The sequence below is a fragment of the Gossypium raimondii genome, chromosome 2 (assembly GCF_025698545.1).
Source record: "Gossypium raimondii isolate GPD5lz chromosome 2, ASM2569854v1, whole genome shotgun sequence".
Lineage (NCBI taxonomy): Eukaryota > Viridiplantae > Streptophyta > Magnoliopsida > Malvales > Malvaceae > Gossypium > Gossypium raimondii.
The window spans coordinates 33893046-33906372 of NC_068566.1; the positions used below are offsets into that span (position 1 = coordinate 33893046).

General features: G+C 32.8%; 2 long non-coding RNA genes across 5 annotated transcripts; one reads left to right on the top strand and one right to left on the bottom strand.

The window, feature by feature from the left end:
- Positions 1–1974: 1974 nt before the first annotated feature.
- Positions 1975–8610, bottom strand: LOC105788473 (uncharacterized). Of its 3 annotated transcripts, none has more exons than XR_008193374.1 (3): positions 5927–8606; positions 5302–5672; positions 1975–5197 (listed from the first exon to the last, which is right to left on the bottom strand). It is a non-coding gene; the product is annotated as an uncharacterized LOC105788473 (long non-coding RNA). The 3 variants fall into 3 exon arrangements; XR_008193373.1 differs by having other exon boundaries at positions 5302–5819; XR_001132044.2 differs by having other exon boundaries at positions 2228–5197; positions 5302–8096; positions 8433–8610.
- A 2890-nt stretch (positions 8611–11500) lies between these two features.
- On the top strand, positions 11501–13288 carry LOC105788472 (uncharacterized). Of its 2 annotated transcripts, XR_001132043.2 has the most exons (3): positions 11635–12111; positions 13005–13142; positions 13256–13288. It is a non-coding gene; the product is annotated as an uncharacterized LOC105788472 (long non-coding RNA). The 2 variants fall into 2 exon arrangements; XR_001132042.2 differs by having other exon boundaries at positions 11501–12111; positions 13005–13288.
- Positions 13289–13327: the final 39 nt, after the last annotated feature.

The window sequence follows — 13327 nt, forward strand, 5'->3', positions numbered from 1 at the left end:
CGATCCCCAACAATTATGTTCTTTGGAATTAATGAAACTGAGATTATGCAGTAACGCTCAGATTGTTTAAGCCAAATATTTTCATTTATTTACTTTGGTAGCATTAAAATTCTAGAGTAGTGTTTGGTTGTTTGTAGTTTAAATTGCCATTACATTGCTTGGGGATTGGAGAGTCAGTAAAACTTAGATATAGCAGGAATTGGAACAATTGAGTATGATATATGGTTTAATATGTACAGTATGGTATTTAGTTTTTTTTTTAAATTTAACTCGAACAAATATATTCGAATCGATTCGAATTCCATTTCACTCTAATCGATTCAAGAAATTTTCAAATCAAGTTACGATGGTAAAATAAGATTCGAAAATTCGATTAACTCGAAATTTTTCTATTTGATTTGATTGAACATTCACCCCTAAAATTGGCATAGAATGTTCATATTTCCCCTTGAACTACGTGCCATTATCAGTGCTAGCTAACTTAAGCATGCCATATCTATAAATGTACTTTTATATGACATTTTGGTAAGGCTCGAATTCCTAAATAAGCTCTATTGCATCCTTGTTAATGGCTTGCTAGCAGTATCTTTGTCTCAAGACGTCTGGGCCAATGCTCTTTTTTCCATGTGCTGGTCACAAATGCATTCATAGTTTTTTTTGGTACAATTGTGATTTGAATCTAGACTATTCCTGGAAAAGACGAACATTTGACCAATAGGCAACAACTTTAGATTCAATGCCTTCATAGTTTTAATGAAGAATAAAATTAGCCTCGTCTAAGCCAAGGCATCTAGATAATTGTAAGGATTGAAGCTTCTTTTAACAAATAAAAATAAAAGGGTTAAATCTCAAATTTAGTGATAGTAAAAGGACTAAAATATAATTTAATAAATTCAATCTCATAAAAATTAAAAAAATCAATCTCATAATTAATTATTAATGAAATTAAATCCCAAATTTGATAAAAGTATATAAAGAGTAAGTCATAAGTTAACCTATATATATAAATACATCCAACACTAACCATAAATAACATAAAAGAATAAGTTGCTTATATATGCATCATTACAAAATAGTATAAAAATAATTGTGGACAAATATAGACATCTCATCTGTGAAAATGACTTATTGGATAATTATAATAGCGGCCAATGAAATCTCAACTTCATAATTAGAAGAAAAAGAAAGCAGCTATTTTAGTAGCATTCTTTGAAAGCTGAGATGTGCTTTTCAAATATATTAATTTGGTACGTTACCTAACATAAAATGACATTTTCTATAAGCTTTAAAAAAAAAACTTTATTGCATGATTAACTACATATCATCAATTTGTTATGATATCAGATTCCATGGAAATCATATATTTCTCTATATATAGTTTTATATTTGATTTTTTTTTTAAAATTAATAAATAAATTTATATTTGGTGGTTAGGTTATCAACTTAAACAAAACTTGCGAATTATGGTTGAATTTGAGTATGTATTCTATGTATTTCTTTTGGTAAACCATTAAAATAGTCACTTTGTTTATCTTAAGTTACATTTTAGTCACTTATGCTTAAAATGTTATGTTTTAGTCATTTACCGTTAACGTGACATGTCAGCTTGAGTTATGTTTGAAATATTATATTTTAGTCACTTATATTTTAATGTACATTACTATATATATTTCCGTTTGAAATAATAATTTAATGTGCCACGTCAGCTTACCGTTACACCGTTAACAGCAGTTAACGCTCATCTTGAGTTATGTTTGTCTCAGGTTACATTTTAGTCACTTATGTTTGAAATGTACATTAATATATGTATTTTCATTTGAAATGATGATTTAACGTGCCATATCAACTTACTCAGGGGAGGAGCCATAACTTTTTTTTTTAGGGGGGCAAAATTAAATATTAAATATTGATAGCCTATATCTTTATAATTTTTAAATGATTAAATCAAATTTTTATTATTTTAAGGGGGGCAAAGTGCAAATTTAATTTTACTAATTTAAAATTTTAAAATTTCTAAAGGGCTTAAATGAACAATTTTCCATTTTAGGGGGGATCCCCTGACATCCCCCTAGATACGCCATTGAGCTTACCGTTACACAGTTAACAGAAATTAACGTTCAGTGACTAAAATGTTATAACATGATAACGTAAGTGACTAAAATATAACATTTCAAACATAAGTGACTAAAATGTAACCTGAGACAAACAAAAATAACTATTTGGTAGTTTACCCCCTTTTATTTTTAAAATATTTTATCTTAGTGAACTTATTTTGAAGTTTCCTTGTCAGTTGTTTTCGCCTTTATATGTATGTAAGCAAAGTTTCCTTCGAAGTTTAGAGAGACTTCATGTGTAGTCTTTTAAGTAGTGGCAGAATAGACAAGATTTTGTGATCATCCAAAGTAGAATGTTTAGAGCGTTTGTGTGTGTGATGTGGTAACATTGACCTCTAATTCCATATTCGAGGCTTTGGATATTTCTTTGTTGGATTTTGGTTAGACCGTTGCTTTAAATTTTGGTTAGATTTTATAGTTGTTTTTGTTTTTTTGATATTTTTATATGGCTTCTGGAACATAATGTCTTGCGGGTCGAATAGAGATTGAATGTCTTCTTATTTTTAGGTATTTTATAGATATTGATCACTTAGTGTTAAGCTTGAGATATCTAATTTACAAAATAAAATCTCTATATTTTGAGTTAGTGATTTTTAAGCTTAAGCATGTATAGAAATCCAACAATCACCCTACTCATTTTTAACTCACTTTACTATGTTTAGGGTGTGAATCTCACTCTTTCTATCTCTTTGTAAAATGAATGTGTCTTTAAGTGGTGACAATATGCTTCTTATTGTGTTGGTCTAGAATTATGTACAAATAATTTAATTATGTAAAATGAAACGTTGGGCGGCTCGTTTGAGATTGAGGAAGGGGGAAAATTAAAGGGTTGCAAAATCGGTTGATAGATCTCAATGAGGGGGATAGAGATGAGGAGAATATCTCTGATCTTTTAGGAACAAAGTTGGAAATGAATCTTGAAATTGATAAGGAAGAACTTTATTGGGAGCAGAGACCACGTGTGAATTGGTTGAAGATGAGGGACTGAAACACGGGTTTTCCCATCGATTTGCGTCACTGAGGCAGAGAATGAATATAATTAAGGGTTTAATTGGAGGATGTGGGCAAATTGTTTCAGACAAGAGATGAGTTGTTTGATATTGTTAATGATTATTTCATGCAGTTATTTACATCACAGGGATGTAGGAATTCTGATCATATTTTAGAGGGAGTGGAACCATGCATTACTGGCGAGATGAATAATAACCTAAATGCTACCTATGAAAGGGAGGAAATCCTTACTGCTTTGAAAGCTATGACGCCAACCAAAGCGTCAAGATCAGATGGTCTTCTAGTTTTGTTCTATCAGAACTATTGGCACATAGTGGGGCAGAATGTTGGAGACTATTGCCTTGAGGTTCTAAATGGTGGTAAGTCTCTTGCTTACATAAATAAAACAAATATTGTCTTTATCCCCAAAAATGGAAATCCAACAATTTCGGCCCATTAGTTTATGCTTTGTTTTGTATAAGATCATTTCGAAAACAGTGGTGAATAGATTTCAAAAAGTGTTGAGCTTGTGTGTGGATGAGGCACAAATCGCTTTTGTTCTAGGAAAGCTAATCAAACTGGATATGAGTAAGGTATATGACAAGATGGAGTGGGGGTTTTTTAGAGAAGATGATGTTGAAGATGGGTTTCTTGAAAAGCTGGGTGGATTTCATTGTGCATTGTATTAGTATAGTATCTTATTTTGTGGTTCTAAATGGTAAATTGGGAAAGAATTTTTCTCTTATAAGGGGTCTTCAGCAAGGGAATCCCTTTAGTCCCTACTTGTTTCTTATTTGTAGTGAGGGGTTGTCTTTTCTTATGCGAAGAACAATTCGGTAGAAGTTGGTGAGGGGAGAAAAAAATTAGTTAGAAGGGTCTGAAAATCTCACAGTTATTGTTCACAGATGATTATATTCTGTTTAGGGAGGTGACGATAAATAGAGCTATGATTTTGAAGCAGATTTTCGCAAAATATGAGAATTCGTCAGGTCAATGTATTAATTTTGATAAATCAGTTGTCTATTTCAGTGCAAATGTGGAAGAACAGTGTAGGGAGGATATAGCTGCATGTTTAGAGGTCTATTCCTCTACTGACCCGAAGCGATACTTGGGTTTACCCAATATGGTTGGCCAAAATAAATGGTGGGCTTTTCAAGTTTTTAAGGATCGCTTGAGAAGTGTTGCGAACTGGTGTGTTAGGCCTTTATCGCAAGGGGTAAGGAGACTTTAATTAAAAGTGTTTTGCAAGCCATTCCTACCTTTGCAATGTCATGTTTCTTATTATCAATTTCATTTTGCTTGGAGTTAGAACGTATTATTAGTCGATTTTGGTGGCAAAAGCATGGGGAAAAAAGGGTATTCATTGGTGCAAGTGATCAAAGTTGTATGACCTAAAGGAGGATGGAGGTTTGGATTCTCATAATTTGGAAAATTTTAATATTGCCTTACATGCAAAATAGGGATGGCGTTTGAATAAATATCCGGATTCTCTTTTAGCGCGGTCACTAGAGGTGTTCATGGGCCGGACAAGGCCGGGTTCGGGCTGGACCCATAAAAAAATTCGGCCTGAGTCCTAGGCCCAGGCCCGGCCCAAAATATGGGCCTGGAATTTTGTCTAGGCCCGGCCCGGGGAAAAAATTCCTAAGCCCGGGCCCGGCCCGGCCCAGCCCATTTTTTAAATAAACACAAAAAAAAATTTAGAAAATTAAAAAAATATTTTAAAAATAAAAAAGTATTTTAAAATATTTTTAAAAATAAAAAATATATATTTATTATATTCGGGCCGGGTCAAGCCGGGCCCGGGCCAAAAAGTGGTGCCCGAGGCCTGGCCCGTTTTCTAAACGGGCCTCATTTTTTTGCCCAAGCTCATATTTCGGGTCTATATTTTTACCCAAACCCTCCCATATTTCAGCCGGACCGGGCCGAGCCATCGGGCCGGGCCGGCCACCCGGCCCATGAACACCTCTAGTACTGACCCATCATATACTTGTAAGAGCGTTTAGGCTGCAAGGGGTCTGATCAATTTGGGGTTGGGCTGGCGAGTGGGCTTCAAGTCTAATATCAGAATTTGGGAGGATGTATAGGTTCCTGGCCTGCCAGAACGAAAATTACAAAGTGTAGACGGGAACTCGTTAGTTAGGCTAGTGTCTGAATTGATTAATCGTCAAACAAGGCAGTGGGATGAGCAACAACTTACCATGCATTCGAGTGAAGAGATTGCTGAGAGGGTACGGTGTATCCCTATTGTTGGGAATCTATAAGAGGACATGGTAGTTTGGGGGGAAGAGTCGTCGGACGATTTTACCGTAAGGAGCGGCTATAAGATCCTACTCTGGAGTGATATCTCACTTGAGCCTACTGATAATTATGGTAATTATACAAATTTCTTTAAGAAACTCAGGCAAATCAATCTACCAGAGAAAATAAAAATTACAGCATGGCAAATTTTTAAAAATTACATCCCTAGATACTCTAATTTGTGTAATAAGAGGCTGCGGAGTTAAGCAATGTGTCCAAAATATACAAGAGATGTCGAGACCTCAGAGCATATCTTTAGAGAATGTCTTTCTGTCGAGGAAATATAGAGAAGGTTAGATTTGAAATGGCCTGATGATATTGCTAATGTATCTTTGCAGGATTGGCTTACTCATATTGTTTCCACGTTCCCGATTACTACATGTAGAATTGTGGTATGTGCTCTATGGTTTATTTGGTCTACAAGGAACATGTTGATTCATGATAAGGTGATTCTATTATCTCAGGACATATTGAAAAGGGTTGAGTCCTACATTAAAGAAGTCGATGCGATTCAGTAGAGTTACCTGTTCGAAGGGTTGAGTATGAGCGGCGGAGGCCCCTGAGGGATCCTTTTCTTAAAATAAATTTTGACTCAACATTTCAAGGGAAGGATAGGAGATCATATATAGGGATTTTTATTAGAAATGGGAGAGGTCAAGTGGTAGGCTCAAGAGCAATTGTAAACTGCCACATACCTACGGGTTTTGCAGCGGAGGCTCTTACATGTCTCTAGGCAGTGAGTTTGGCGATTGACTTAGGGATCCAAGAGGAGATGCTAGAAGGGGATGCTCTGTCGGTGATTAAAAAGATGAAATCCTGCTGTGATGATGGGTCGGTTATAAGGGCCTATATATATGATGCAAAGTTAAAAGTAAAGGGTTTCAAAAAATGTTTATTCATACGTGTTCCCAGGGATGCAAAATAAAGTTGCACATATATTAGCTAAAAAGGGGTTGATGAGGGGTGGGAGTACTTATTTGGGAGGGTGTGTATCGGACTTTGTGAGGGATGCGATGGAGAACAACTGGTCCGGCATGCAGATGGAGGAAGGGGGAAGAAATGGTAGGTGTCGTCTCTGATAGAATCGCATTGGGTGATGAAATTAAGTCCCTTGAGAGGGGTCTCGGAGGCGTATGAAGGTGAGGGGGGGGGGGGAGGGGGGGAAGGAAGGGGGTTTAGTTGTCGGACAAGGAAATGACAGGTTTGGAAGTGGGGGAGGTTATTGAGGGCTGCTGTTATCAGGGGTGGGGTTACGAGGTCCGGGGTTGTGGCTGGGTGGGATGGTTCAATGAAGGTGGGTTACTTGAGGCGGTGATGGGTTGCTGAGTTTCTTCGAGTTTCCGATGAAGTTTCAAGGCATCTCCGTTATAAGAAGGAGAGGTGCACGACGTGATTAAACTAGAAATAAAAGGTTGTCGTTTGGATTCCATGGTACTGCTCATAGGACAGGAAAAGAGACCATGAATATGGCTTTAGGGATTGAAAGAGTTTCAGAATACTCTTCTGAATGGATGCTAGCTCATTGATGGGTTGTTTTTATTTTGTTTGTTCAGTTTTGTTTTTGTTTGGATTTGAATTATTCCTCATCGTCTGATTTCGTTCATTTTATTATTTTATTATTATAAATAAAATAACCCAGTTTCCCTTAAAAAAATATGCGATGAAAATAGATATTTTAAAAAATAGCAATTAAAATATAACGGGTTTTTTACTGGAATATATTAAAAAAATTAAATATCGAAATAAATTGTCAGATGAATTAATTACCGAAATTGTATGTTTTTTTAACGGTTCCTATCTGACAGCTGCGAATGAATTTTTTATATTAATTTTTTTTCTTTTTTGGTTTAAATAAAATATTTTTTTTATTAAAAATATTTAAATATAAATATAGGTAAAAATACGGTTAACGGGTCAAAATACGAGTAAAAAACGGGTCAATGGGTCGCGTCTGTCAGATAGGAGCCACTAATTGCGCCTGACAAATAGACACCAATGCCCATGCTACTGCCTCTGTCCCTTTCACCATGGTGTTGTCCCTTCCACCAGGCTATTGTCCCTTCAATGGGAAAAAATTACAAATGGGAGACCTTATAAGTATGGTCCCCCAAACCCATGTATCAACTGGAAAAGAGAAAGAAAAGAGAAAAAGGAGAAGAAGAAAGGTAATGTATTATTTTAGTAAATAATTTTGTTTACAATTTAAAGAGTTTAATTAAGATATTGTGATTTTTTTGTTATTAATTATTAATTATAAATTATTTATGTTTAGTGTTTATAGTTTTGATTAGTATTTTGTATGAATGTAAATTTTTTTACTTTTTATAATTATTTTAAAATTAATTTGTTAGTAATTTAGAATTATGTTTTAAATTTTTGTGTTTTTAATTATTTTAAAATTAATTTATTAGTAATTTAAATTTGTAAGATTTCAATATTATATTGTAAGACTTCTGTAACACCAATTATTTGTCCAGGCCCAGTCTAAAACCCAAAATAAATATAACACCCAGGCCCAATAAAATTAACCCTAGCCCAATACCTTTCAATAGACCCAACCCATTAGCCTAAAACACACACACACAAAAAAACCCTAGTAGCTTCCAGCCTTAGCCGCATATCCCAACAACAGCCTTACCCTCGCCGCCGCGAATGTCGCAGCATGACTCTCCCCTACGCACGTCGTGCACACATCTGCAGCAACAAACAAATAGCAAAGAGAAAGAAGGAAATAACAAAAAATAACAGCGCAACAATAATAGGAAATAAGGATTTTCGTTTGGATTTTATTTTATTTTTCTTTATTTCGGTTATATAAACCGATCGAAAATCTGTAAAGTGGGGGATTCAGTCGAAAATATATGCAAAGAAATAGAGAGAAAATAGAGAGATCAAACTTGTTTTTGCATAGGTGATTTCTTCTTTGTTTTGCTTTGTAGTGTCCATCGTTTTTTACATATATATTGTTTTATTCTCTTTTATTTTCGTTTTATTTCATTTAAAATAATAAAGAAAAGAAAGGGATCTTACCTCTTTCGTCAAAGCCGCCGGATGGTTGCCATCTCCGTCGCAATCGGAGCGTTGGCACGAACGGCGGCGCAAAATGGGTTAAAAGAGCCTTATCAGAGCAATTATTTTTTTTTAAATGTTTGTTGTGGCTGTTGTTTTGAAGGAGAACTAAAGGCTTTCTAATTAGGGTTTTGGGTTGGTTTTTATAGAGGGAAAAGTGACACCGTTTAATGGCTCAGTGATCCTTGCATTTTGTTTTAATGGCCTAATTGCGCATCGGGTCCTTCATCCTTTTATTGCTTTAAAATCAAGGTTTTTTTTGTCTTTAAATTTCCCCTAGGATTTATTTCGTTTTCAATCGGGTCTATAATTGAACGGCACCGTTTTGGAGGGTAGGATTAATTTCCACTTTAGTCCCCCATAGTTGTTCGCGTGTTCAAGTTCGTCCTTTTTTATTTGTTTTCGAATCTACCCCATTTTTTTTGTTTTTAGTTCAAATTAGTCCATTTCAAATTATCTTATTATTATTCTTTTTTTTTCTTTTTTTGTCTTTCTATATTATTATCATTTTATTATTTATTTATTCATTATCAATATTATTAATATATTCCTAAATACGCATATATATATATATATATATATATATATATATATATATATATACATATGCATTTCTATGTAATGTGCGTACCTACATCTATATTTTATACATTTTTTTATTTTACATTTTATTTCTTAATTCCTATATATATACATAATTTTATATTTTTATTTTATTGATTTTCATATGTACATATTTGATTTATATGTTACTTATTATTATTTTATTTTCACCATTCTCGTATTTTATAATGCATATACATATTATAGCATGCACATTTTCACATTTCACACTTTAAAATACACGTACATTTTCTATAATATATTATACACATATTGTACATATATATATGTATTGGAATATATACGTATGGAGATTTTCATGATTTACCTATGTATGTATACTTATACATTTTGTTTTTCTACTTTGTAAATATATACATATCTGAACATTTTATATTTTTCTTATTTTCATATACTTTATTTTTATTTCGTAAATATATACATATCCACATGTTTTCATATTTTTTTATTAGTTTATTACCATGATTTTTACAATCTTCATATACATATATACATACATATTTTTCCGAAATTTATTATAAGTTTTGTTTTATATACTTCATTCTTTTTGTATACTTATACACCCATTTTAATATATGCATGTAAATGTTTTCAAAATTTATTTATATATTATACTTATATTTTGAAAGCATATATATAATTTAAAGTGAGGTATTTGTTTCATAATTGTATATTAACTTTTTAACACACCTTTTAAAAATATATATTTTGGTTTCGCCTAAGCATTAAAACCGTCATATTTTATAAGTGTCCAAGGTATTTGGTATTCATGATTCTCGAGAAAATAATCGTGTCCTAACGTATTGGATTGCGATTAATTTTTCGATGAATTTAGAAAGCCAAGTATTCATTTTGCAATAAAGTCAAATTTCAAATAAAAGCTTGTTCTCGGGAATTTAAGATGTTAGGTCCTAACTTACTGGTCACGACGTTTTGACTTCTCGAAATAAGAATTTTTAAACAAAAGGCACTATTCAGTATTTGCAATTGTGAGAAATTGTGCCCTAACTTACTAGGCTTCGGTTTTCTTCATTTGACCTAAATAACCGAATATCCTTCTTAGATTTAACCGTTTAAGTTTTAAAATTGAAAGACAAACTTAATTTTGAAGATTTAAAGATATTGTGCCCTAACTCACTGGGTGTGATATTTTATTTCTTTGAAATAAGAATGTTTTGTCATTTTAATTCATTCACGAGTTAAAGGTCTTTCTTTTAGAATCTTTTTAAATTTTCGACACCAAGACATTACATAATCACTATGGTACCGATTTTTGGGCGTCACGAAGGTGCTAACCCTTCCTCATGCATAACCGACTCCCGAGCCTATTTTCTCAAATTCGTAGACCAAAATCATTTTTTTAGGTGGGCCGATCACACCACAATCAAAGATCGGTGGCGACTCCAAATTTTGTTCTTTAAGTCGACAACTAAATTTTTGTTTTAAAAAAAAAGGTTTCGACAACTTCAATATTATATTCGAAATTTAAATTTGTTTAATATTTTATCTTTTTATTATGAAATTATAAATCCGCTAAGGATTAATAACATTTGATCTATTTAAGAACATAAATAATAAAGATAGATCGGTATAAAAACTAGTTTTATCTATGCTAAAGATAAGTCATGTTTAAAGTACTAAAGTGAGATTTACCTTGGAATTTTTGTTATAAATGAAAGTTTTTTGTTAAAAAGAACACAAAGAAATTTATCGATTGACACCTTCACAATCTCTTAATTAAGAATTTCATCTCTTACTTTACAAAATTAATTTATTAGTAATTTAGGATTAAATTATAAATTATTGTGTTTAGTTTAGTATTTGGTGACTTTAACATATAAGTTTATAAAAATTAAAAATCATTTCATTAAAAGTTTAATCATAATGACTCTTTTAATCATATAGTTCTTTGTAAACTCATTTATTTTTTTTTATATCAACATAATTGCTGTTAACTCATTTAATTTTTTTATATCGACTTGGGAGTTTTTTACCCAAATATATTAAAAAAATTAAATACCGAAATAGGTTGTCAGATAGATTAATTACCGAAATGGTATGTTTTTTGTAATCGTGCCTATCTGACAGGCGCCAATCAAATTTTTATATTAAAAAAAATTTTAATCGCGCCTATCTGACAGACGCGAATCAATTTTTATATTAAAAATATTATTTTTAATCGCGCCTATTGATAGGAGCGAATCAATTTTTTATATTAAAAAATATTTTTTGTTTAAATAAAATATTAATTTTTTATTTTTATTAAAAATATTTAAATATATATACAGGTAAAAATACGATCAACGGGTCAAAATACGGGTAAAAAACGGGTCGCGCCTGTCAGATAGGATTAAGTTATAAATTGTTGTGTTTAGTTTAGTATTTTGTGAGTTTAACATATAAGGGTCTGTTTGATTGTGGGATTTGATTTTCCGGAAATTATTTTCCAACTTTTCCAGTGTTTGTTTGGCGGAAAACATTTTCCATTTGGAAAATCAACTCCAAAACACGGGAAAATGCCTTACAATTTTTGGGAAATTGTCTTACCGTTTCAATTTCTGTAAGACATTTTCCTAAAGCTCTCAGGCATTCTTCTCCCTTCATCCAGTAAGCTCCCTTCATCCATTCTTCTCCATTCCTTCATTCCTTCAAATTTCCATGAGAAAACTTCCCTGAGAAAACGTCGAGAACTGATTTTCCAGTAATCCCCCACTCTCCTCGCTATCGATTATCGCTGTGGTTTTTCATTTCCTCGGTTCCCTCCTCTCCTGATCTGGTAACCTTCACTTTTCTGCTCTTCGGGTTTGGCTTTAAATGGTAACCAAGAAAGAGAGCAGGAACCGGCACAGCTTCCTTTGCTACTTCTCCATTTAAAGCCTCCTCTAAGGTGTTATTTCTCTATTTTAGTGCCTATTATCCTTTTATTATTTTTGCTCTCTCTTTGTTTTTGAGATCTGTGTGTTTCTTCAAGCTTCTTGAAAGATTCATTTTGGTTCAGAACTGGAAACCGCTACTGGTACGTTGAAATTCTATTTTTCGACGGTTACTTCGTTTATTTTTCATTTCTTTTTGGCTTTTATGCTCCGTTTCTCGTTTCTGCTCTGCTTTTTTTCTTTTTCTTTATGTGGTTGTTTCTACTTTTTGTAAGTTGTAACGTGGCTGTAGCACAGAATCAGAGATGCATTATTTTTAATTTCTTAGATTTGTATGATATAATTTTTTTTTTCTGGTGAGAAATCATCTGGCGCTTATCTTGAGCTGAAATCACTTTTTTATTAGCCTTGGTTGGTTTTGCTTTTGTATTTTCTCACTTTAGAAGATTTTAAGAGGTAGTAGTTTGTAGATCTGTGTTTGTAAGCTATAAATTTAATTGATTCTAAACGTTTTTCCTAAATGTAAACGATCAGCTGTGGAATCACCGAGCGAAAGACTCTGCTATGAAATCATCTTTAAAACAAAAATTATTTTCCGATTATTTTTCCAAACAGAGTAAAAGAATCAATTAGTAGAATTCTTCTTTTTTTTCCTTTTTCTTTGGCAGTTTTATTTTGGGATTTTGAGAGTTTTATGTTGAATTGTTTTGTTATTGTTAAATTTGATGATACTCTGCTGCTAAAGTGCTAAGAAAACCTTCAGTTTTCAAAGCAGAAAAGCTCCATGTCAAATGCAAAACTTAGGCAGTTTTCTGAAATCGAAACAGCTTTTACCCAATATGTGGTGACAATTTTTTTTTCACTGCATGGTTCTACAAGCATTTGATTGGTTAAGTTATATAATCGATAACACGAGAGAAAAATCAAAGAAGAAATGCAACAAATCAATGAAATTTCTACAATCATTGTTTATTATTGCTATTTAAATCTTATTCAAGAATTGTTTATTATTGCTAACACTGTTTGTAACTCACAGTGATGACTCCACCAATTGAGACTACAGTCAAGTCCTCTGACTCTCACTGCGCTCCACATCCTCCTTTGAATGAAAGGATCCTTTCGTCAATGACCAGGAGGTCCGTCGCTGCTCACCCACGGCATGATCTTGAAATTGGTATCCAATGTCAACTTTAGCTGTGTATAGTTTCTTCTGGGTTTCATATTGGTTTTTTTGTAAATATAACAATTTACTACTTTTTTTCCTACTATTTTTAATCTATATTACAGGACCTGGAGCTCCTACGATTTTTAACTGCATAAGTATGCTATACTTTATCTTCTTCCCGGTTATTACATATT